Source organism: Vombatus ursinus, unplaced genomic scaffold, assembly GCF_900497805.2.
Source record: "Vombatus ursinus unplaced genomic scaffold, bare-nosed wombat genome assembly UNPS02014799.1, whole genome shotgun sequence".
Classification (NCBI taxonomy): Eukaryota; Metazoa; Chordata; class Mammalia; order Diprotodontia; family Vombatidae; genus Vombatus; species Vombatus ursinus.
In genome coordinates, this window is record NW_020954577.1 from 39,963,061 (window position 1) to 39,990,380 (window position 27,320).

At 41.1% G+C, this 27,320-nt stretch overlaps 1 pseudogene; it reads left to right on the forward strand.

The window, feature by feature from the left end:
* LOC114050339 lies at positions 1 to 27,320 on the forward strand (annotated as a pseudogene).

The window sequence follows — 27,320 nt, forward strand, 5'->3', positions numbered from 1 at the left end:
ATGTATCCAAATGGATACATCGTCCATCCTGGAGCAGCAGTGAGAGGAGACAGCGGTAGCATGATCAGCAAATGGCAGTACAACGGTATTGTGGAAATAGCACCAGGAGGCAAAGGAAGTGGGTTAAAATACTTCTTCTGCCACGTAGTACTCACATGACATTGGACAAATCACTTAACCTCTCTAAGCCTCAGTTTCTTCATCTGTGAAAATGTAGAGCTATTCTAGATGACTTCTAGGTCCCTTCCAGCTCTAGATTTATGATCCTATGATCAAAGAATCAATCACCAAGTATTTACTAAGCATCTACTATGTACTGGACTTCATACAAAGTCCTAGAGACTCAAAAACAAAGATGAAGCAATCCCTGCCCACAAGGAGCTTACGGGAGAGTTCCCAGAATGCAAAACTAGTGACTATTGCTTTCAAACTCATTCGGTTGGAAGCAACTTTTTCACTGAGTGGTTGACATGGTGTAAATGACCCTTCACCCATATCCCCCATCCAGAAAACCTGGAGCCCAGATTTATCCCCCAAATTAGGCTTCCACCATCTACATGGTCCTGCTGTCCTCTTTCCAGTCTTGTGCCCATGGATGGTGATGGGGGGTGCCTACCATCACTGTGCTATGAGTCTCGAAGCAAAGCCGACATTCCATCACAGACAGCTGCCAGCCGTGTGACCCTGAACAAATTGCCTAACCCCTGAGTCTACATTTCCTCAGCTATAAAGTGGTGCTAATAATATCTATTACACCTACCTCATGCAGCAGTTTTAAGGATCAAATTAGGTAACTTATGTAAAATAGTTTGTAAACTTTGAAATTCTACATGTGTCCGTGATTATTTGTAAAAAAAAAAAAAAAAGTTGCTTTACAAGACACTTTATAGACTTCTCTTGGGTGGGGCTGGTGAAGGTCCACTGGACCTTAGAGTTGCAGCATAGTCACCAATTCTTGCCTTCGCTATTCCCCACCCAGTCGAAGTGTGAACACTCTACTGAGGGAAGATGACTCCAAATGGTTGTTGTCGTTATTGTTTGTCCTTTGTTTTTAAAGAGGACCGTGACATCAGGAAGATGATGCCATGACTTGCAAGTAAGTTGGATTTAAGTGAGGGAGGGCTGTGCAAGGTCACCAGCCTCACTTTCTCCTCTGGATCCATCTGGGTCCAGTTGCATGAGATAGATCAAGATAACTGGAGATGCCCCCCACTCCAAGTGGAGTATGCCACTGAAGCTGTCAAACTTGGCGCCATAACCATAGGATCTAGATGCTAGATGGTGTATGTCCAGGTGTAAACAACTAAATCACCTCCCCGCTTCCCAGCAGCATTGAGAAAATTGTAAGTATTGCTTGTTCAGCCACGTCAGACCCTTCATAACCCCATTTGTGATTTTCTTGACAAAGAGAATGGAGTGGTTTGCTATTTCCTTCTCCAGCTCATTTTACAGATGAGGAAACTGAGGCAAACAGAGTGAAGTGACTTGCCCAGGGTCACACAGCCACTAAGTGTCCACTCAAGAAAAATGAGTCTTCCTGACTCCAGGCTTGACACTATCCACTGAGCCACGTAGCTGCCCTTTTTAGGATCAATGCTCATTTAAGTTGTGCCGCAAGCAAGTTAATGGCTGATGCAAACAGACTTTGATAAAGCCAGAGCAGATGCATGAAACCACTGGTTCACACACAATGGGGCCATGAGAGTGGGCAATACGACCTGAGCCATGTCCAAGCTGGCTTTGCAGTTCCAGTAAGGGAAGCAGATTCCTATTGTCAAGGTGCCATCCATTTGGAGTGGTGCTGCTATTTGGAGGAGGCAAGGAGAAAGGCCCACAGCTGTTTCAGGTGGACCCTCCAGGAATATTTGTTCAATGTGATGCTCTGGTCATTGGTTTTGCTTCAGAAGGCACACTGAGATCTTTGCAAGAAGCTATGATTATGGGGCAGCTAGGTGGTGCAGTGGATAGAGCACCGGCCCTGAAGTCAGGAGGACCTGAGTTCAAATCCAGGCTCAGACCAAACACTTGACACTTACTAACTACTAGCTGTGTGACCCTGGGCAAGTCACTTAACCCCAATTGCCAAAAAAAATCCTTAAAAAAAAAGAAGCTATGATTCTGAAAGAAGAAAGCAAGGCCACCCTCATCACTCTCAGGCAAGTGATGGAGAAGTTGGATACATCTGACACAGAGTTTGCTGCAGTAGAGCCTGGCCTAAAATTCCATATATTTACAAAAGAGAGCCTTGGAGATGTTGTCAAGGATATTTGGAGGGACAGTAATCCTCAGACTTTGAGGTACTTATCTTTAACCTTCAAGTTTCTTAATTAGATATAAATTTTATTTCCACTCTCTGCTCCCTGGAGAAGGCTCCCGGAGTGATGGGTGTGTGTGTGTGTGTATTTATAATTTATGTACATGATACAAAAAGGCTGTTCTGAATTTTTTTAAAGTTTAAAAATAAAAAAGGAATGTTTTCACAAGCATTATTTCATTTGATTCTCACAACAAGCCAATCAGAGAGTTAGAGCAGGTATTTTTAATCCCATTTTGTAGGCCTAGACAGTGAGCCTGAGAGAGGTTTAGTGACTTTCCTCAGGTCCGACAGCTAGTAAATGGTGAAGAAGTAAATGGAATTTGAATTCCATTCCAAACAAACATGATGCTCACGGGTCCATGGACTGATGTAGAATATTTAATATTCTTTTTGGAGAAGCCAGAGAATTTGGGAAAATGTTCTTTAGCATCTAAGCCATGCACACATAAAACCAAACAAACCAACCTGAATCTGGAGTTTGTTTTCCCGCCTTTGATTCCTCACGCCCAGGGTGGGAACTGTGAGATTTCTTCTTAAACCTTTGCTCCTTGTTCAAAGACCTTAGGAAGCACAGATGTACAAACACACACACAAAACTAATGAAAGCCAAGCCAGCAGTCACCAAAAGCCACTAAACTGTCGTTCACACAGTCACCCCCACCCCTGAGCTTCCTGGTGAGTCCGCCTGCGAAAGGAGCCCATTGTGACCCCAAAGTTCATGAAGTTGAAATGGCTCATTTGTGACAGAATGTTCAGCTACTCCCCTTTGCCCCTAAATGGGCCCAGTGTGAGGCTAGGCCTGCTTTGCCTGCCCAATACTATTTCTGGATGGCTGATTCTCTCCTAGGTGAGGCTAGAAGTAGAGAAAAGGTAGGGCATGAGGAGAGACAGCAATGGAGACATTTGTGGCTGCCAGGTTGGGTCCAGTGGCACTGATGTGTCCTGCTGCATCCCCAGAGAACTGGAAAATGGTTTGAATGTCATCTTGCACAAAGCCTATCTCCCACACAGAGCATGCTCAAAATCAAATCCCAACAAACATGTAGGCACCTGCTATGTGCAGAAGACTCTTACAGACCCTGGGCACACAAATATTTAAAAATGGTCCAATCCTTACCCTCACATTATCCTGGGTGGAAATGGCATGCACAAAATTAAAAAAATATATTTTATGTATTTTAATATATTCAGGATGAAAGCTTTATAAATCATATTATATAAATATGATATAAAATATACAGAAGAAAACAAAAAGTATGGAAAAGGACATGAACAAAAGGGGAAGAGAGAATAGAGTGCAGGACTTGGAGTCAGATACTTGGAGTTCAGATACTTACTAGCTGTATGTTGCTGGGCAAGTCACTTAACACTGTTTGCTTCAGTTTCCCCATCTGTAAAATGAACTGGAGAAGGAAATAACAAACCATTCTAGTCTCTTTGCCAAGAAAACCCAAAATAGGATCATGAAGAGTTGGACACAACTGAAAAACAACTGAACAATTGATCCTGAGTAAGTCACTTAACTTTTATCAGTCTCGTTTTTCTAATCAATAAAATGTGAGAAATAATAGCCCCTACCTCACAGGTGTTAGGAGAATCAAACATAGGGAAAGTGCTTTGTAAACCTCCAAGTGCTCTATCAATGCTAGCTGGTATTATTTTCATGCAAAATTTCACAAAGACTTAAAAAATTTGTCCATGACAGAACTCATTGATTTAATTTACTTTATTCTTTGTAATGAAGGTGCTTGTTGATGGTAAAGTTAATAATTAAAACAGAGCGAAAAATAATTTCTGAAGGGAGGTGACACAGGCCAAAGGTAAGTTGTAATAAGGGCAAAGGATAGACCCAGACAAAGTGCTCTCAGACAATCTAAGGAGGAGGAGAAGCAATTACGGGGGTGGGGAACCTGCAGCCTTGAGGCTGCGTGTGGCCCTCTAGGTCCTCAAGTGCAGCCTTTTCACTGAATCCAAACTTCTATCCAAAGTTCATCTTCTGTGAAGTTTGGATTCAGTCAAAGGGTCACACTTGAGGACCTAGAGGGCCACACATGACCTTGAGGTTACAGTTTCCCCATTCTGGATTATACCATGCTGTTTGAGCCAGGTAGCCCTGAGCTAAGCTTGGAAAGATTTTGAAAGCTAGACAGGTGATGGGAATGTATGCATTTTAAACATGTAGGAATGTATGGATGTGGGCATTGGCCTGTCTAATATAGATAAGAGCTTGTAGACCAATTTGACAAGAACATAAAGGTGGGAAGAAAAATAATATTAAATAAAGTAAAAGAGTTAGGTTACAGCAAGATGGTAGAAAGCTTTACCTTAGAAGCTATAGGGAACCCTGAAGGGTTTTTGAGCAGGGAAATGGTGGGATCACAATTGTTTCTCAAGAATTATTCTGGCATGGCCTCAGACCAAATACTTGACACTTACTAGCTCTGTGACCCTGGGCAACTCACTTAACCCCAATTGCCTAAAAAAAAAAATAAAAAAGAATTATTCTGGCGGCTGTGTGTAGAATGGATTGGAGATGGGAGATATTAGAGGTAGGTAGACCAAGGGAGAGGTTATTGTAATAGCCCAGGTGACAGGTGTAAGGATCTAACTAGGTCATGGGCAGCATACATAGAGTGAAAGGGATAGATGAGAGTAATATTGCAGAGGTGGATTTGGCCAAATATGGTAACTTATTGAATATGAGGGATGAGAGGGAGAGAGGAGTCAAGGTTTCCAGCCTAGGTGACTGGAAGAATGGCAGTTCTGGTGGAGCTAGGTGGCACAGTAGATAGAGTTCTGGCCTTGGAGTCAGGAGGACCTGAGTACAAATCCCACCTCAGACATGAGACACTTACTAGCTAGGTGACCCTGGGCATGTCATTTAACCCTGATTACCTCACTAAAAAGCAAAAAAAAAAGAATGGCAGTTTCATCCACAGAAATAAAGAAGTTTAGAGGACATACGTGTTTAAGTGGGGAGAGGATAGATTCAGTTTTGAGTTACTGAATTAGGGGAGCCCATAGGAAGGATTCCCAGGTGAAATTTTCTAGCAGTCAATTGGAGACAGTTCAGGAGAGAGACTAGGTCTGGATGTATAGAAAGGGAATCATCAGTGTGGTTGTGGTCTTAGAAGAGCTTATAACATCACAAGGCACCAGAAAAGAGGAGCTAGGGCAGATCCCAATGTGAAGGAGGTTAGGGAGTGGTTAAACAGGTAGGAAATGAAGTAAGAGAAAGCAGTGCCCTGCAGATCAATGGATGGGGGAATATCTAGGAGAAGGGGGTGATCAGTAGTGTCTAATGCTGCAGAAAGATCAGGGAGCACGTGGCCTGAAAGAAGGTCATGGGACTTAGTAATTAAGACGTCATTAATTTTGAAAGATCATTAATCACTGTTGAGAAGGGAAGTTTGGGGAGCTTGGTGTGCAATTGGGCTGAGAAGAGAAAGAGAAGAAATAGGTGTGCCCTGGAGGCTACAACTGGGACCCAGTCCAGATGTAGACTCGTAAGGCCTGAGTATAGCAAGATTAGAAACTACTTTTTCCTGAAAGCTAAGCCTTTTTTAAATGATGTCTAAGTTCACACTAACTGTTGGCTGACACATCACAGTGTTGATTTACTAAAATGCTTCTTATGCTGCTCCACTGAGATCCTCTAGGGGTGAATGAAAATGTGGTCCCCAAAACTTTTGAAGGTCCTGGCAAACAGATGCCGTGACAATTCAATATACCCACCATTCATTCAACAAATATTTTTTTCATTCCCCTCCAAGCTGTTCTCTTGACTCTCCAGGATTTCTTTATAATGCCCCCAAAACTTCTTCATGCTGAAAGTTTAATGTACCCCTGGACTTAACAGATTGGAAGCATCTTCCATGCCTGCAGCCTCTCCTTATAATTAGCTAATTCCAGAACCTCAATTTTACAGAGGATGCCCAGGCCAGAAACATCTTTTCTCCTCTCCAGGCTACAATCCTGACCCTTGAACTTTCTCCACAATGCCCCCTTCACTGGGCATATCTTACCACTACCACTACCACCACCACCCTTTTAAGCTGCCCATGTGTTGTCTTCCCATTACAATGTAGGCTCCTTGAGGGCAGACTGTCTTGCTGCTTTTTGTATCAGTATTCCCAGCACTTACAATAATGACTGGCATAAAGTGCTTGATAAATGCTTTTGTAAAAATTGAGTGGTGGGGGCAGCTAGGTGGCACAGAGGATAGAGCTCCGGCCTTGGATTCAGGAGGACCTGAGTTCAAATCCAACCTCAGACAGTTGACGCTTAATAGCTGTGTGACCCTGGACAAGTCACTTAACCCTGATTGCTACACCAAAAAGCAAAAAATAAAAATTGAGTGGCTATTGTTTCAACCATTCATTCAATAAATAATATTTATGGAGTGACTATTATGTGCCTATCCTATGCACAAGATACTCTATCTGCTCTCAAGGATCTTGCAGCATAGAGATGATGGAAGGAAGGAAGGAAAGAAGGAAGGAAGGATAGAGAGAAAGAAGAAAGGAAGAGAAGGAAGAAAGGAAGAAAGGAAGAAAGAAAGAAAGAAAGAAAGAAAGAAAGAAAGAAAGAAAGAAAGAAAGAAAGAAAGAAAGAAAGCAAGAAAGCTAATACTATGTGCCAGCCACTGTGCTAAGAGCTAGGGATATAAATGCCAGTAAACAAAACAGTCCCTGCTTTCAAGAGGCTTATTTTCTGATGGGGTGAGACAATGCATAAAAGGGGGCTGGAGGAAGAGGAGGAAGAAGGGTATCCTTGTAGAGAAAAAGCTGCTGTCCGGGAGGCGGAGAAAAAATCAAGAGACGGAGTCTAGTCAGGAGTGAAGTGAATAGACTGTCGTCCCTCAGGAAATGGCAGCCCAGGGCAGGGGTTCACCGATCAGGACAGCAGGCCCCAGGGCAGAAGGGCGCTCCATCAATAAGAGCTGTAATTAAAAATACCAACAACTCGACTTCACACACAGTGGAGCTTTAGGATATTATTCAGCTCAAAATGCATTTATTAAGCACCTACGGCATACGTAGCATTTCCCCACACTGACCCTGGTAGAGAGCTTTATTGCTGCTGCTTTATCATGATCACATGACTGGTCTTCTCGCTCCACCTCAGTGCCCAAAGTCAAGACTCGTGAGCTGCTACTCCTATAGATATACTGAGCCATGTGCGCTCCATGAAGGTAGTATCAACAACCATCATGAATCCAAAAGGATCTACTTCCAAAGAATAACAGAATGACAGAATTTTAAAGCTGGGGAAGGCCTTCAAGATCATCTCCAGAGAAATAAATTATGGCCCAAAAGCCAAATCCAAGGCTGCCTAAGTGAGCTAAGAATTTGTGTGTGTGTGTGTGTGTGTGTGTGTGTGTGTGTGTGTATAGAAAACAATTTTAAAATATAAAAATCATTCTTAGCTAAGGATGAATTTGATCCACCCATCATAGTTTGTAGACCATAGAAGAACCTGAAACCTAATACAACATCGTGATTCAAAGGTAGGTCATTAGTCCTTTCCATTGGTTAATGGACAAAGTGGGAGTGTTCCCTCACCCATTCTACCTTGTCCCTTAAGACTGGATGTCAAGGTGAAGGTTGGGGCATGGCTGACTTATTATCCAAGTCTAGTTCTGACCCTAGATACCCATCACCCATGCTTACTGTCTTTGAGGACATTGAGAACCTGTCTCTCTTCCTTCCCTATCTGGTGCTAATTGAAATCTTTAATCACCTTGCTATTCTACTGGAATTTATGAATATTCATAGTACCACATTTAATTGCTTGTGACAACAAATTCATTATCAAAATGTCAAGCCTCACAGCCACAAACTATTGTTTTTAAATGACATTTTCATCATTGCTATTTTAAAAAGACTCAGCAGTCTGCCATCTATTGAACACCAAACTGTCTGTTGTTCCAGAAAAACCAACATCTTCACAAGCTACTGGGGAAATGCTTGCTTCCTGACAAAAACTGATGGGAAAATTGGAAAGGACTTTGTTGGAGGGTAGGTTTAGAAAAGCTATTCAGACCACAAACTAGTAAACTACAAATGTGTAAGAAATCTAAATATAAAAAGTTATAGCTTTAAAAATAATTAAAGGAGAATAAGAAGTTGTTTTAAAACTATGGTTCAGGAAAAATTCACACTTAACAAGGAATGGGTTTTATAAGAGACAAAAGAAAGTTTGAACGATGTGAAATTAAAGAGCTTCTTCATACACAAAATCAGTACAGCCAGAATGAAAAGAGAAGATATGGATTGGGAGGTAGGGAGGAGTTTTTACAATGAATAACTCTGTTAAAAGTCTGAAATCCAAAATGTCATATGGAATGTCATATATCAGACTAAGAGTCATTCCCCCATAGATAAGCAGTCAAGAATACAAGTAGTTTTGAAAAGAAGAAATCCTTATTATAACAACCACGTAAAAATGTTTCAAATCATATAGGAAAATGCATTTTTTTAAATTAAGTTTTACCTCACATTCATCAGACTGGAAAACATGGCATACAAAAGCAATGTGGGCGGGGCTGTAAGAATATAGAAATACTCTGTAATGCACTTTGAATGGAGCTATAAAATTGTCAGTCCATCCTGGAAAACAACTTGAAATCATGCAAGAAAAGTCACTAAACTGGTCATACTCTTGACCCAGCAATGCCACTATAGGACATGTTCCCCAAGGAGGTGAAAGACAGAAAAGATGAATAAATATCCAAAAGGCTGTAGCAGTACTTACTATAGTTAAAGAATAAAAAACACCTGGAAACAAAATGGGTTATCATCAATTAGGGAATGGCTGAACAATTAGCAAACACATTGCGGTATGTGAGTGTTATGGAACATATTGTACCACAAGGAATTATGAATATGACTTGGGAAAACATATGGATTAATGCAGAAACACTGAAAGGAGAACCGAGAGGACAAGACATACTATGATTAGAATAATAGAGACCACACTAAAACACCATAGAATTCAGATTAAGTGAAGTGACCGATGTTAGTTTCAAAAGTTGTTGTTCAGTCATTTTTCAGTGGTGTCCAACTCTTCATGACCCCTATTTGGGTTTCCTTGGCAGAGATACTGGAGTGGTTTGCCATTTCCTCTCCAGCTCATTTTACAGATAAGGAAACTAAGGTAAAAAGGGTGATGTGACTTGCCCAGGGTCACACATCTAGTAAGTGTCTGAAGCTGGATTTGAACTCAGGTCTTCCTGATTCCAGACCTGGGCCTCTATCCACTGTACCACCTAGCTGCCCTGGTTTCAGAGGACTGACATTAAAACATTCTCTTATTTTTTTTCTTTCTGGTAGAAAACTGGTTCTCTAGGGGTACAGAATGGTACATTCTATATCAATAGAGCTTGTCATAATTGACAATTTTGTTTAACTTTTTTTTTAAGACGGAGGATTGAAGAGGATAGTGGAAAGTGATTGTGGAATAAACAATGGGCAGCAGGAAAACATTTTTAAAAAATGAATTTTCAAATATGGACACTCAATGGATAATTTTATTCTGGGGTGAATGTAGATTTACCCCAAAGATTATGCTACTACTATCCATACAATGCTGTTGGCCTCATTTTAGTGTTCCTTACCATAACTTGAAATGGAAAAAAAAAAAACTGCAGAGCACAAGTTTCCTCTTGCTATTAGTGTCCAAAGCAAAGCTGGGTAGGATGCTAGCCAGCTTAGAGATTGACACAGCAATTACAATATTCCCCTGAAAGGACTTGAAAGATTTCAGGTAGTGCTCTACTCCACCCAAAGTAGCACACACTTCTTTTTTAATTGAACCTGAACGATCATGAACAAAACCCAAGGATTATTCCAGGTTCCCACCACCATCTTCTTCCTTAGTTTTGCTTACAACACCGATCACTTCTTCCATTGTTTCTTTCGTGTGGGTGGGACTTCCTTCCCACATTCAGCATGGAGAAATAAGCAGGAAGTGAATATTGGGACGGGAGGGAATAAGAGAGAATAGGATCCCAACTGAACTATTTCTCACAAGACACATTCTCGCAGTAAGGCTAGAAAGTCTGTCATATTTCTGGCTCTGGATGGTTTACCATCTTCCTTGGAACTCTGACCTACAATATATAGTGACATTAGAGGTATGACCTGGATAGGTGGGACCTCAGTGATGCTTTTAATCTACAGAGTTCTCAGGTTAATTAAGAGTAATACATTCCCTCCCTACTATCTTGACATAAAGTTATATGCAAGATATATTCATGGCTTCATTTGTGGATACTTAAGTCAATTTTCTGACTCAATCAATTAACCAACATGCACTTTTTTTTTTGACTTGCCCAGGGTCACACAGCTGGTAAGTGTTATGTGTCTGAGGCCGGATTTGAACTCAGGTCCTCCTGAATCCAGGGTTGGTGCTCTATCCACTGCGCCACCTAGCTGCCCCTGAAACAAGAATCGTGTTGCCTGTGGAGCCCTACCAGTACAATCAGCACTGCAAAGTCAAGTGTGTGCCCATTAACTATCGATAGCATCATGGGATCCTAGTTTTAGATCTGGGAAGGAATTGAGAGGACATTGAGTCCCTACTTCTTATTTTATATGGGAAGCCCAGAGAAGTACACTACTTTCCTCAGGTCACACAGGTGATAAGAGCAGGTTGTTGAACAATAGTAGAAGGAATGAACTCCAAACCCTAGGGTGGCGGTGATAGGCCACCAACTTGCCTATCACGGCTGGTTGCAAATCTTAATAATTATAGGAGATGGAGGGCATAGAGACATGAACTTTACATCAGGAATACCTGGGTTCAAATCTTGCCTCAGACATTTACTAGCTGTGTGACCGCAAGCAAGTCACTCAATCTTTTGGGGCCTCAGTTTCCTCATCTGTAAATTAAAAGGATTGTGGCCAATGGCTTCTAAAGATCCTTTCAGCTCTAAATCTAGGACCCTATGAGTCTACAATATTTCTGAATGCCCAGTCAGGTAGCAACTGGCTCAGGGTAACATTCACCCACAAGACTAATGCTGCCTGGATGACTTTGGAAAATACCACTCAACGGGGAGTGGTAGAGAAAAGCCAGATGACATTCATATGCTGCCTCACACTACCCCACCCCACCTGGTTCATATGTTTAGCTACCAATCAGAATAGAATTACTGTCCTGAGCCATCAGGGACCAGTGCCCTTTAGTCATTGACCTGTCCTATGCAGTCAGACGATAACCAGATGAGTCTAGGCAGGTCTCCATTTACGCTCTTGGTCATTCTACAAGCTGTGGTCCTAAATAATAGCGGTGAAAATGAGAGCTGGCATCTTGGTTATTAGCATATAAAGCTATGGGAACCACAGCATCTCCTCTCCCTGCCCTGCCCCAAAGGAGATTGCAGCCCACAGGTGTTCAATAAACCGATTGCCTGAGAACATTGCGCTCAGCCAAGTTCTCCTACTCCCTTTAGTGCCCTACTCATCACATCGGCAGAGACATGCTGCTGCTATTGTTGTTGTTGTTGTTCAGAGGCAAGGGAGCTCAATGCCCAGAATGCAGGCGAAGAGAGGGCGGTGGGAACTCAGTCCAAGTGCAAATGTTTATTTTAAATGCAGCTGTAATATAATGAGCAGTGAGGAAAACTGCAATGTACTCCCAATTAACCAAGTCAATGGAGATGAGAATGGCCCAATTAGTGGGGTGGTGGAAAGTTCCTTGCATTAGGTTTCAGAAGACCTGGATACTAATTCCAGTTCTATCACTAACTAGTGGCATTCCCTTAACAAGTCATTTAAGCTCTCTGGGCCTCAGTTTCCTCTTATGTAAAATGAGGAGATTGAACTAAATCTTGACCTTTACAGCTCAAAATTCTTTGAAATCAACAGAAGCCTCATTTTGTCCAGTACTTTGAACACTCAAGGCCACAAGCCTTTGTTTTAATTGACTTACATTTGACTTGGTTTCTAGAATGAAAGGAACCCAGAGTTGGAAAGAACCTCAAAGTCCTTCTTTGTCAACCCCTACCTGAACAGGATCCCCTAAACAACATTCCCAAGTGGCAGGCCAGCAGGCCAGCCTCCAGTGATGTTGACCTCAATGCTTCCAAAATGACAACCATTTGGTATAGCTCTAATTGTAACATCTGTCTTTCTCCTTCTCCTTCCCACCCAATTGGCTTCCCTCTCTGTTTCCTTGCCCTGCCCTAGCCCAACCTCTGGTCCTAGGATAGTGGAGATCAGGGTCAAGCAGGCATGCTCAGAAACCCTTCCTCCCCCAAAACTTCCTGCCAATACAAAGACTATGGGTTCCCTCCCATAGAAAAGAGGGTAGGGATAGGGATCAACATCTAGCTAGGAGGCAAAAAGACCTTACTATATGCCTGTCACTATGCCCTCTAGACCTGCCATCTTACCTGCCAGTGCACCCTAAGGACCCCATGCCTTGCCATTCACCATAAAACGGCACCCTTAGGACCGTCAGAGTCTTGCATTCACTCTGCATATGAGCCTTCCCATTTATGTTGTCTCCTTTATTTAGAACATGAGCAGGGCAGCTAGGTGGCACAGTGGATAGAGCTCTAGCCTTGGAGTCAGGAGGACCTGAGTTCAAATCCAGCCTCAGACACATAACACTTACTAGCTGTGTGACCCTGGCCAAGTCACTTAACTCCATTGCCTAGCCAAAATGAAAAATAAAAAAATTTTAAAAAAAAGACTGTGAGTCTGACTTGGGTCAATGGCTGTCTAAATTTTCTATTTGTATCCCTAGCACTTAGCACAATGCTTTGCGCATAGTAAGTACTTTTTCATTCATTCTTTATTCCTTACATTGAGTGGAAATCTGCTCATTGCTCCTAATTCTACCCTCTGGGGCCAAGAAGAACATGGCTAATCTCTTTTCTACATTACCCTCACCTTCTGCCCAACTTTTATCATCTCCCTCTAATCTCTACCTTTTAATCCCTAAACAAAACAAAGCCAAAAAATGATGCTATAATATGGCTCCTTCCCTTTTCCTTGCCTTTCTACTATCAGAAATGCTAATGGGTCATGATGTAAATGGTCATCTAAGAATCCAATGAGTGCATGAAGGTGATGTATAAATGAGCTGACATTTGCTTGTAGCCAGTATTGTTTGTCATCATTTATTAAGGCAACTTGGGTCATAATAGACCTAGGAAGGAAAAGGGTTTCAGAGACCTCCTTTTTTTGCAGCGGAAGAAATTGAGGCTAGTTAAGTGACTTGCCAAAAGCCATATATCTAGTACCCATAAGAGATGGGATTTGAACACAGGCCCTCAGACTCCATCCAGTCAGCATTCTTTTCACAGTCCCATAATACCCCTTGTTTAGTACATGACCTCTGGACTCTGAGTGTAAGAATCTGAGTTAACTACTTATTACCTATATGACCTTGGCCTCAATTTTTCCATGACTAAACTGAGGATGTTAGATTCCCTGACTTATCCCATCCCCTCCGATTTCTCAGATACCAAAATAAAAGTAGAATTTTCAAATTACATTCTCTAAAAGCTAACTTCTTTTTTTATTCTAGGCACTATGCTTAGAAATTCAGGCAAGTGCCACCAGGTGGAGGGGGGAGCTTATTGTTATAGGTTCAACCAAATTAGAAGAGCCCATTGTCAATGACTGAGAGATGGAAGTGATGACTACACATGATCCATCAGTCTAGAGAAAATAGCTCTTAAAATAATATCACGAATTAATTATTCTCTTTAAGAAATTGGTTATAATGTGAAATCTGTTTAATATTAATGTGGAAATATGTTTACTGTGATTGTATATGTATTACCTATATCAGATTGCTCGCCATCTTGGGGAGTAGGGAGGGAGAAAAAATTTGGAACTCAAAATCTAACAAATGAGAATGTTGAAAACTATCTTTACATGTAACTGGAAAAAGTAAAATACTATTAAGTGTGGTGGGGAAGAGAAGGGTGAGAGGTTTGGGATTACTGTTGTGGGAAGTGTGCCAGGGAAATAAAGTTTGAATAAAAGCATTTCTAGGTGACTAAAAAAAAAAAGAAATTGGTTAAAGCAGAGATACACAGACCTAATAGCACCTTCACTTTTCACCAGCTGTTACATAATTTAATTGTTGGGCAGCATGTAGTTTCAATTGCTTCTGTAATAGAGAAGAATTCTGGCTTTGTTACATGTTGATACTTCAAGAAACATGACCAGTACCACCTATTTTCTAATGGTTCAGGAAAAATATGGTGGTCACACAACTACTTTGACAAATGACTTTTATTTTTTAATTATATTTTCTTTTTATTAAATATAAATATTTCTAGAAAAGAACAAAAAGACAACTGTATACAAAATTGAACTTCTGGTATGTCCAGATTTTTTAAATGTATGTTAAATATAACACAGCAGCAAGAAAATTACCCTGCTTCTCTAAAGTCCTCATTCTTACATTTCCTTTTGCTCTTCTTTGTAGGTTTTTTGTGGTGTTTTCTTGACACTTTTTGCTTTTCTTTTTCTTTTTTTTTTTTTTGCATCTCCATCACTACCTACCAACTACCTCTACCACCGATAGAAGCTCACCTTTTTAATATGAAATGTAGTCAAGGAAAACACGTTAACATATTGACCATGTGTGAACCTCAGACTTCTTTCAGAAAGAACACATAAACAGGAATAACCCATAGTGCAATGATTTAGGAAGCCCAGATCCACTCCTATCAGAAGCTGATAATTTGTCCCAATACTTCCTACTCCAATATCTGGATCTATAAACTCAGAAAGAGTGAAATTCCAAGCAAAACACACACACACACACACACACACACACACACATCAAACCAGAGACCACATTAATTAGGCACAAATTAAACACAAACTGGGGGATTTTCAGTGACATGGTTTGTCAAAGGCATAACAAGAGGAATTTCATGATTTTGTGTGTACTTAATGTTTTAGGGGAAACCCCAGCACAAGATCACAGTGGTTATTTTCACAAATCCTGAAAGCATTGTACCATTGAAGAAACTTTGAGAGATATATGATGCCCAAACCTCATTTAAGAAGTCTCCTATCAGAATACCTTCAGGCATCTGCTTCAAGTGGTGACAATGATTGTTTCGCCCTCTAGCTTATACACTAGGGTTGCTTTGTTACACAGACCATTAGACAGTCAACTCTTCAGTTAAGACCAATGAACTCACCTGAGTGGTCTGACCAAGTCTGAGTAAAGATATTGGAAGAGGGTGGTTGGATAAGTGGAAGAAAAAAGGGATGCCAGACCCTGCTCCCAATCCATCCAAGGTTACCTTGGGACAGAGATGGCCAGTGTCACTTAAAGACTAATGATCCAGTAGGTATCATTTTCACTAAAAGGAAGAGAAGCGGCCTTACCCTCTTCCTCATGATAAATGGTGTTGGACCCAGCTGGGCTGCTTGTTTATTAGCCCCTGGCTCAGTTACAAGAACTTACTCACCTTCCTTGAGATCAGATGATTCGGTTCAAGCCTAGTACACCATATTGCTAAGTCATTGTCAATGATAGCTAAAACTGGATGGGAAGAGAAGGCACTGAATGGAAAAAAGCTGAACCCTAATTATAAATCCAAAGCCTAACTGGAATGGTTGCTTTCTCTTTTTTTCTATGTTTTTTTTTTGTTTTTGTTTATTTGTTTGTTTTCAAAAGAGGAGACATAGAGATGAAGATGGGAAAAGGGGTAATGCAAGCAAGGTGAATTTTAGTGTGTGTAAAGTGAATTTTTGGTTATTCTTTCTTGAGTTTTCTTTCCAGGATCCATAGCCATAACAATCTCTGCTTCCCAGGTGTTAGATATGAGTTCTTACGATGAGTTTCTACTGTGCAGTCATGGTAAATATAGGGGTGAATCATGTAAAATTGTGAGGCTATTGCTGGCAATATGCTTTCTTTGTCTGTTGCCCTGTAAAGCAAGTGGGCACCGGTCAGTGAGTGGGGACCCCCGTAAGGGTGAGTGTGCAGGATGAATGCTGTGCACGCCTTGATCAGTCCCCATCAAGGCTTGGGAGGGGGAATCTGTGTGTCTGCCTCAGCCAGGCCCATTGAGGTTTGAGGGAGTTTAGGGGAGAGCACAAGTTGTGCTGGTCTCATCAAGACGATGCCAGCCCCTTCATGCCAGCCCCTGTGAGAAGAGTTGTTAGGGAATGCTGTAGGGGTTGGTGCTCCTATTATCATCAAACTCCCTTTGAGAAGACCAGACTAGAATAAAGAAAGCTTATTTAACCCCTTATTATGACTCCATTCCTGTCTTCCTGACTGACTGGATCAAAAGCAAACCTGCTAGTGAGAGAGATGCTAGAAGCCCTCCTGTGTCTTCTTCCTAAGAAATGGCGTAGTCAATGTGTTTACCTGTCCAACCGATAGTTATGTTATTATTTCTATTTTAATAAGATACATGCAATGGGTTTGATGTATTAATGATTGTATTATAAGTTTCTTGAGGGGAGAGAACAATTACAGGAATAATAATGGATTTCAAGTTGGAAGAGATCATAAAGGTCATATAATCTAATCTCCTCATTTTATGAATGAAGAAAGTGAGGGTCAGAGAAGTGAAGTGATTTCCCCAAGGCCCACAGGTAATGAATGGAAGACACAGGATTTGAATCCATGCCTTGTGACTCCAGATCCAATACTCATTCTACCATACCATACCAAGTTTGTATTAGCTATGGCACCTCAAAGCCAAGGTAGACCACGGCAGATGTTCACTCAGATCAAAAGGTCATGGAAAGAAGCTTTCAAGCCACGTCTTCCAACATATTCACTTTATGGAACTGAGTCCTAGAGAGGTTAAGTGACTTGTCTGTGGTCACACAGATGTTAAGTGTCAGGGCCCAGGCTTGAATCCTGTTCTCTAACTATAAATCTAGACCAAATAAAATAATTCCTGATTAACTCACTGATTGTGGTGAGGACCTCTGGACTAAGCTATAAATGAGTGTGACCTTGGGCCATTCCCTTGACTTCTCTGGCTTTTAGCTTTCTTCATCATAAAATAAAGTGTCTGAATAAAAGATTTGTTCATTTTATTTTGTTTTGTTCCAGCAATAAATCTATATCTGATTGTGGATTTTTAGGCAAATCACTCAATACCTCAGGTTTCTCAATGACAAGCTACATTCAATTGTTGTTCAGTCATTTTTCAGTCATTTCTGACTCTTTGTGATCCCATTTGGGGTTTTCTTGGCAAAGATACTGGAGTGATTTGCCATTTCCTTCTCCATCTCATTTTACAAAACAGCAAACTGAGTCAAAGAGGGTTAAGTGACTTGCCCAGAATCATGCAACTAGTAAGTGTCTGAGGCCAGATTTGAACTCAGGAAGATCAGTCTTCCTGATTCCAAGCCCAGTGCTCTATGCACCATAGCACCACCTAGCTGCTTTCTTTAGTTTAAAAACACAGCTCCTTTCTTCCAATACACATGGACAGAAATCTGTCTCTGTAAACATCTACCTCCAGGAAACAGAATTCTCAAGCTTGATTCAATGGGTCATTCCAATGTTTAAGAACCCTAGGCTTTAAGCCATTCATCTTCAAAGCTAACTTGTTTTTCTTTGGTGATTAATGAGGCTGATATTCCGCTGTGCAACCATGAGTTTTTTATGTTTCTTCCTTTCACTGAGCTCCAACTGCCTTATCTTTAAAATCGGGATATTAACAGTGCCTCTCTTATGGGTTTGTTGTAAGATAAGTGCTTTGTAAACTATAAAGTACCATTGAAATAGAAGCTATTCTTCTTCCTTTAGAAAGGTTACAGGTCACTCAGAAAATCAGTATAATTCTACACTTCTCATTGGATTGAAAATATCAGGTTGCGAGGTTTGAGTTTCTATAAGGATGAACATAGGGATATTTTCTAAATATTTACATTGAACTTTATTCATCTGAAATTTACAAAGTCCAATCTTATTTTATTGCACTCAAAAGAAAGAGTTAAGGTGACAGTAAAAAGTCCAAATTGTCAAAAAAAATTTAATGTACTTTTGTTATTTTCATGTGTGGCCAGAAGTACCACAGGCAGGAGCAGAGAAAAGGAGGGCCTGGCTCTTGATTTTAAAAACTTTGTAAACATTTTAATGAATGCATAGGGATTATTCCCTAGTGGTCATAGATGACAGAAATGAGAACTACTAATGTAATTGAGGATCATTTTTGGCCTTCACTCTTAAGTAGTGTCCACAAATCTCAGCGATGATGGGGAAGGGCTCTCAGAAGCTGCCTGGTACCCAAACCAGAATCTCTGCACTATATTTGAAAAGTGGTCATCCAGGCCCTACTTGAACACCTCAAGTGACTGGAAACTCATTACCTCCTCAGGTATTCCGTTCTGCTTTTGGAAAGTTCTAATTAGGAAGTTTTCCCTTGGACTGAATGTTTGAATAGAGACATCCTCCCCATTTGCCAACCAAATCCTTTAACTTGAAAATAGATGTGCAAAGGGATTGAAATATAGAGAGTAGACACTTATTGAAGATAGAAACTTCCCCATAACCCTATCAAATATTTGGACATTTCCAGAAATGTTTCACAAAAGATTTCATCAGTATGGATATTCTGTTTGTTCTAATCATGACCCAATATGCTTTGTCATCTTGTAGACTTTATGTTCTTCCCCAAATCTTCCAGATTAGGACTTCAGTGCTCAACATCCTAGAGGCCTTCCAATGGTTCTTTTAATGTTTCACACATCCCAGGTCAGCCCTTACATTGGTCATCTGCCATCCCTTGCTCTCAAGGCATGACTGGACTACTTCCTTTTCCAATATGTATATGTCTTTCTCAATGTCTTTTATATGACTTCCTGAAGATAAGTCCCATTAGGTTATATGTGATAGCCTACTCATACCAGGTCCCTTCACTTGCTACTGTCTTCCATCCTGATATTCATTTATATTTACTTTGCATATTTTTGTTTGTACGTACTTATCTGTGCACATGCCATTCCCTCTGTGTTGAATGTGAGTTCCTTCAGAGCAGGACCTGCTATGTTGCTGGGGTTTTTTTTTTTTTTTGTATTCCCAAGCCTAGTGTGGTGTCCAGCTTATAACAGATACTTAAAAAATCCTTGATGAATGAATGAATGACTATATTTGTTAAACACTTCTTTTCATTTTTATTCTTCAGTAATCATGCTATTCCATGATTTCCAACCATATGTCCGAATAATCACAAATGATAATCAATCAGTTAGCATTTATTAGTGATCAATTAGTGACTAGTGAATTAATAGAGTTTTAGGATTAAAGATGAAACCTTATAAATAGAATGTTTTAGTTTTCAGGGCCAAGGAATAGAGTCACCATATGGTCAAGGATTCATAGATAATGGTAGGAGTAGGAAGAGAAAAGCTCAAATATCACTGCATTCTGCCTCTCAACCAGCCAGCATTTGCTCTAAGGAGTGGTTTTTTTGTCTGAAATTTCTGGGAAAACTACCAGAAAATTCTGAGCAAATATAAAATTGATGCCTATTGGCCATAACAATTCTAGACAACTGTCTATTGGTTTGTTAACTCTTCTCAAGAGTATGTAAACACCATTCCATGGATGTGTAGAGGCTGCTAAAGAAAATCATTCTGCTTATTCCACATTTATTCCTCCATATCCAAGTCACATTATCTGTTGTTCTATCAGACTCAAGTTATTTCCTACAGATGTGAATTTTCTATCTCATCTCTGGTCACATGCAGCTTTAATGAGCAAAGAAGACGTCAAGTGCTCCAGATCTCTTATGGCTTGTCAGCCAAGCTAGAATGCATTTCTAAAGTCTGTCATTTCTCTCATCGGGTCCCAATTAAATTCAACTCAACAAGTACCTATTCAATACTAATAACAACTGTAACAAATGCTTACATTTTACATAGTGTATCACAATCATGTTCCACATTTTCACTTAAACATATGACAGTCCTATAAGGTAAGTAGTATTATCATTCCCATTTTAGAGATGAAAGTACTGATGCTTAGAGATATAAAATAATTTGCCCAATGTCTCACGACTATGGCTAGCAAATGAAAGAGTTAGGACTTACACCCAGACCTCCTAATCCCATGTTCAACATTCTTTCCATTGTGATAGGCACGAGTACAACAGAAATTTAAGATGTGGGCCCTCGCTACATAAGGATTTGTTTCATTCTTTATCCTAGCCACCCATTGCCAATACAGTGCCCAACCTGGAGCTGTGGTTCATCTTTTGTTTGCAAAGAGGACCAATGACACCACAGAGCAAGGACTTGAATGTGAATTAGGTTTCAGTCAGGAAGAGCTGTGTGAAGTTCTCAGCCTCACTGTCTCTCCATGTGTCATCAAGTCCAGTGGAAAGACAAAAGTCAGAATGACCGGTGATGGTCTGGAATGCAGTGGATGACCTAGGCATCTGATGTCCAACCAAGCGCTAAGCTCCACAGCACCTACTTCAGCTGCCTTCATGGTAAATGGAACAAATGGTTATCCACCCATTTCACCTGGGAAAGTCTTCACACACTCTTGGACAGAGTAGGTGCTTAACAAATGCTTCTCAATTGACTAATTGTCCTCAAGGAACTTACAGTATTGATGGGTAAGTGAAAATTAAATATATGAGAAGGAAAAGAGACCAGGAAAAAAAGCAAAAAGTAAGGAAAGGCCAAGCTGTGTGAAAGAAGTAATTTGTGTCTGAGTGTTTAAGAATAAAAGAGATTACTGTGGGTCAGAATTATGGAGAAAATCATCCCAGCAGAGCTGAAATTTGGGATGGATCCTGGAGAAGGGTAGGATTTGGAATAACAGAGGAAGTATTAAAGGTGATAATAACAAGGATGCTAATTATATCTAGTATTTATCTAGCCCTTTAACGTTTCAGAAACATTTTACAAGTCACCTTATCTGAGCCTCGCAACAATCCTGTGAGCTAGTACAATTGATATTAGCTTTCTTTTATAGATAAAGAAACTGAGGCTCACTGATGGATGTTAAGTGCCCAGGGGCACACAGCTAGTAAGTGTGAGAGTCAAGATTTGAACTCAACTTTTCCTGCCTCCTAGTTCAGTGATCCATCCTCTCTACCACCTAACTGCCGAGAAAACTCACATTAACAAAGGTATGCTATCTCATGGGGTCATCAGCCAGAGGAAGAAGGCCAGAGAGACAGACTATGAGCTGGGCCTAAGACAAATCTCACCTTCTGCACAATCTGGGCTATAGCCGGACCTTGAATATCTGCTCTCACACAAGCCTAGGCAATGGAGACCATAGCCTGGGGCTGATGACAAGCTGTCAGGATTAAACCTGGGTTTCAGAGATCACTGATTTGGTGCTAGAAAGGATGTCAGCAGTAATCTAGTCTGGCTTCTTTATCTTACAGCTGAGGAAACCAAGACCCGGCCAAAGAAGGGAAGTCATTGAGCTGAGTTCACCCAGAAAATATACAGCAAAATCTGGCACGTAAACCCGCATCATGGAATCATGGGATCGCTGATTCTGAGCTAGAAAGGACCTTAGAAGTCAACTAATCCAACCCTCCGATTTTAGAAAACTGAGGTCCAGAGAGGTGCATGGTGCCAACACCCTGTAATTAGTAAATGGCTGAGTAGGGATTTGAACTCAGGTCCCTGACTCCACATGCCATACTGTATACACTAAATTGTACTGCCTTCGTTCATCAGCTGCAAGAGGTTTTTCCCAAGCTCTTTTTTTTTTTTTTACCTCAGCTGTAAGACTGCATTGATTTAGGCCTGCACGTATGTGTGTTTTTCATTAAATCACTGCTGTTTTGACCGACCTATGTGACTGTTGTAACTACTTGACAATGCACTTGTAACGTCGATGTTAACTTGACGGATCTTTCGAAATGCTTCCTGCTGGGGAGAGGAATTAGAAGCGTAAAGATGACATCCAGACGGTTTGAGGCACTAATGAGATGGAACAAGCAGGCCCTTATCTCTCTAAAGTGATTCTGAAAGTGTGGAAAGTCCAATGTGGACGTTAAGATCAAGTATCCCTGAGACATTCAACCTACATCTGATGAGGGGATGTGACAGGAGGAGGCGGGGGTCATAAACTGACCCTCAAATTGTACTTCAATGATTCATTTAGTCAATGAATTTAATTTAATACAAGCCTTCCCTACGCCAGGACCTGCGTTAAGAACACGAACAGATTTTTGTTGTTCGGTCATTTCCATCACGTCTGACTCTTTGGGACTCCATTCCTTAGCAGAGATACTGGGGTGGTTTGCCATTTCCTTCTCCAGCTTGTTTGATGGATGAGGAAACTGAGACAAATAGGGGTAAGTGACTTTCCCAGAGTCACACAGCTAGTAAGCGTCTGAGGTCAGATTTCAACTCAGGTCTTCCTGACTCTGGGCCTGGTGTTCTAGCTGCTCCAGGGAACAGATTCGGAGACAAAAATTAAATAGTTCCTGCCCTCAACGGGCTTGCATTCTATCTAGTGAAACAACATGAACATAGATAAGTAAATACAAAGTATATACAAAATTAGTACCAAAGGAATTCCCAGGCTGTAGCACTAGCAACTGGCATGCTTTAGGACAGACCTTGTGAGGAAGCCATTGAACTTTGAAGGGAACTAAATATCAAGGCCTAAGAGGTGGAAAGAAGGAAATGCATTTCAGGTAGGGGGTACAGTCTGGGCAAAGTCACAGAGGTGGGAAATAAAATGACCAAAATGTAAACTTCACAAAGAAGGAATAATGTACAATAAGCCTGGAAAAGTAGGTTGGAGTCAGATTTCAAAGGACTTTTAATGCTAAACAGAGGTAACATTTTATTCTAAAGGAAATAGGGAGCTACTGGAGTTTCTTGGAGGGGGTTGAGTAACCTGGTCATACCTGTGCTTTAGGAGTATAAAAAAGGCAGATATGTAGAGGACGTATTGGAGAGGAGAGACGCTAGAGACAGAGATATCAGTTAAGAGGCCATTATAATAGTGAGAGTGACCGGGGTGGTTGAGTTACGGATACAAGATACAAGAGAATGTTGTAAGGGTCATATCTGCAATACTTGCCCTCTTGTTTAAAATATGGAGGGAGGGAGAGGGAGGAGTTAGGATGACTCCAAAGTCACACACAAACAGCAAATAATGGGCTCTGGGAGTTTAAAAATTGAAATTTATTAAACTTTTCTCCAAATATGGGGAAATAATTATAACATAAGGAAACTGGTTCTAACAGACCACACCAGAAAATTACTCATTATTTTAGATCATTTCAACGAATATTTACTAAGCGCTTACTTTGTGCCATCTCTGTATGATCTGGATCAATCGTTTAACTTCTCACGTCATTCCAGGCAACTCTTAAAAAGTGTATATGACAGGGGCAGCTAGGTGGCAAAGTGGGTAAAGCACTGGCCCTGGAGTCAGGAGGACCCGAGTTCAAATCTGGCCTTAGATACTTACTAGCTGTTTGACTATGGGGGAGTCACTTAACCTCTATTATCTCCAAAAAAAAAAAAAGAGTATATGTGACAGAGAAGGTTCCAACCTGCATTGAAGTAGTGTCCACATATTAATGAAATCACAGGTCCAGTGCTTATTCATTATCTCCTCTATGTCCATAGTGCCCATAATACAGTTAGGAACACAAAGGTAGCTACTGATGCCAGAAAAATATAGCTCTCTTAGTCAAGTATGAGCCAACATGATTCTTAATTTTCTCATAGCTGAGTGAATGAGGGACAGACTGCATATGACGTCCTCAGCTTAGCCTTAAAAGTCTTATAGGATCTACCTCAAATGAAATAGAAGTAACTGAGCGCCAGGCCTGGAGGCGGGGAGATTGAAGTTTAAATATGGCTTCTGATGCAAAACTAGACGTGTGATCCTGGCTAAGTCACTTAACCTCTGTTTGTCTCTTCCTCAGCTGTAACATGGAGGTAAAAACTGCACCCATCTTCCAGGATTGTTGTGAGGTATTTATAAAGCCCTTGGCATAGAGCCTGGAACATAGTAGGCACTTTAGAAATGCTGAGTATTATTGTCTTTTAGCCTCTTATTTTTACATTATTACCTTTTTGGTGATCCTCGGTTCAGCCTGGTGCCACAGTGGATAGAGTGCTAGGCTTGAAGTCAGGAAGACTCATCTTCATGAGTTCATGTCAAGCCTCTGAAACTTCTTAGCTGTGTGACCCTGGGCAAGTCACTTAACTTTGTTTGCCTTAGTTTCCTCATTTTTAAAATGATCTGGAAAAGGAAATGGAAAAGCTCTTCAGCATCTCTGCCAAGAAAACCCCAAACGGGGTCACAAAGAGTTGGACACAACTGAAAACAGCTGAAAAACAACAACAAAGGTGTTCCTCATTTCAGTCAAACAGGTACTAACCAATGCCCAGAGGATCAAAATTACTAGCAGAAAGTGACCTCAGAAGGCATCTCAGAACAGATGAAGAAGACCCCAGAAAGTGTCTGGCGCATCACAGCTCAACTTGACTCCTTGAGTCAAATGGAAAAGACATAGAGTTTCTGGGTATTTATTAATCCATTTGTTAATTAGGCTAACTATTTCACTGAATGGATATAGCTTCAGACAAACTGAGACCTGGGGAAGACCTATGTTTAAAAAAGCTGCAGTCTCCCACTGCATCTGGGGCCATCTCCAGCTGTCCTGCTCTCTATCTTGCCAGTGTACTACATGGCTCCGGAGGAGACAGTGAGGCTGGTGACATTGCACAGCCCTGCCTTACTTTCATCCAATTCACTTTCAAGTCAAGACATCACCTTCCTGATATCATCGGTCCTCTTTGAGAAAGAAGGACAAATATCAATCTTTGAGTAATAGTAGCTGCCCCACTGGGGGCCCAACTGGCTAGCTCCAGTTGAGCAATGCTGCTCCTTCCTTCCTTTCTTCCTTCTCTCCTCCCTTCTTCCTCCCTCCCTGTGTCCACATGGGGAATCATGCACTTACATATGGGTTCTCTTTCTTAAAAGATTTCTTAAAATAGAGTCTGGAAAAATAGTAATGCCCATTGTGATTCAAGTTGAGCTACTTAAGTATGTCTTAACTCAAATGGCTCTGACTCTTACTAATTGGCCAATAACACTTACCAGCCCAAGTCCTGGTTGGCCATTGTTTGGGTTTTGACAGCTCAGAGTGAGTATAAATAGGAGTTATTTCTGTTGGGGCACTAAACCCTGAGGATCTTCCCCTCCCAAACTGATTTTTCATAAGTAAAAGAGGCCTCTTTTGCCTTGTTTTTTCACCCAGCTTTAATCACTGAATAGGAGTAGCCTCAGACAAACTGAGAACTAGGAAAGACCCTAGCTTAAAAGACCAACGTCTCTCACTGCATCGGGGCCATCTCCAGTCTTCCTGATCTATATCTTGCCATTGGACCCAGATGGCTCTGGAAAAGAGAGTGGGGTGGCTGACTTTGCACAGGCCCACCTCACTTAAATCCAAATCACTTGCAAGTCAAGACATCACCTTCCTGATGCCATTAGCCCTCTTGGAGAAAGAAGGACAAAACAATCTGTGACTTTTCAGGGATCTGGTTATGACAGAAATGAAATGAAAAGAGTGGATCACAAACACAATATTTAGTTATTAATATAATAGTATAATAAGCATTTCTCTCACCCCGAAATTTTGTGATTTTTCTTTGTATTACATGTATTAAGTCACTGAATTTCAAGAGATTTCCTTTGATGGTTTTATAGACCTCTGTAGCAAGATTTGCAGGCACTTTATGTACATCGCCTTCTTGGACCTACACCACAATCCTGTGAGGCTAATGGCATGTAGAGGTCTTACCTCCATTTGATAGATGAAGAAACTAAACCTTGGAAAGATTAAGTGGTAATGTCATCGAGAAGTAGGAGTTTGGATTGAACCCCGGTCCCTCAGGAGGCCGAGTCCGATGTACTATCTACCTCACCATTCATTCACTTACGGTCTTCCTCAAAATAAATACGCCTTAGAAAGAGGTGAAAAATCCAACCACTTTATTGCACTGACAGTCTTATTGGAATGCATCTCAAAATACAAGGAGGCATCTACATTTCCCGGTGCACAGAGGATCAAAATTACAATCAGGAAGTGACGTCAGAAGGCATCAGGTCACAGATGTTATAATAAAGCAGTATTTTTTTTTTTATCAGTTGCAGTGCGTAGAGTGTTGGCCTTGAAGTCAGGAAATCCTGAGCTCAATCCTGCCTCAAGCACTTGCTATCTGGGGGACCCTGGGCAAAGTCATCACCGAGTTTATCTCAGCCTCAGCCTCCAACTATGAGAAATGGGAATTGGAATAACACCTGTCTCACTGGGTTGTGGTCAGGATCCAGTGAGGTAACAAAGGAAAAGCACTTTGCAAACATTTGAAGCAATATGCAAATGACGACCAGGATTATGATGCAGGCACCTCAGGGCAAGGAATTTTCCAACTTTCTCCACCAACAGTAATGGGCATCTCCTCTGAGACACAGTGTCTCTAAGAGTTTTTCTATTCCCTGAGATGTGAAATGACTTTCCTAAGATAATACACCCAAATGTGGCCTAGGAAAGGATTTGGACCTAGGTCTTCCTGACAGAGGCCAAGCTCCTCTTCACGGCATCTGCAAGGAGAGGCAATACTGCTTGTTAGACCTGGAATCCTGAAGAAGGATCAAGTTTCTGCCTCTGTGACCTTAAGCAAGTCCTCCAACTTCTCTGACCCCTAGAAGCTAAAGGCAAAACTCTTGGCTTAGATCAAAGGAATCTGGAGAGCCTGGATTCACTGACCCTGCTCTGAGGAGCTATTTCTACTCCTAAGAGTTTATAAGGACTCAGGGGGCAAACAGAATGTAAAACTGGGAAACCTCGTCCTTCCTACTCAACTCTCTCTTTTGAACTTGAAGTAGCTAATGCTCCCCAGGCACCATCTTCATCCTTCTTCTCATAGTCAGCAGCAGTAGCAGCAGCAGCAGCAGCAGCAGCGGCAGCAACAGTAGCAGAAGCATCGTCTTCATCAGGAAACTCCATGTTTCCAAGAAGCCCCTGCCACAGACCCAGTAA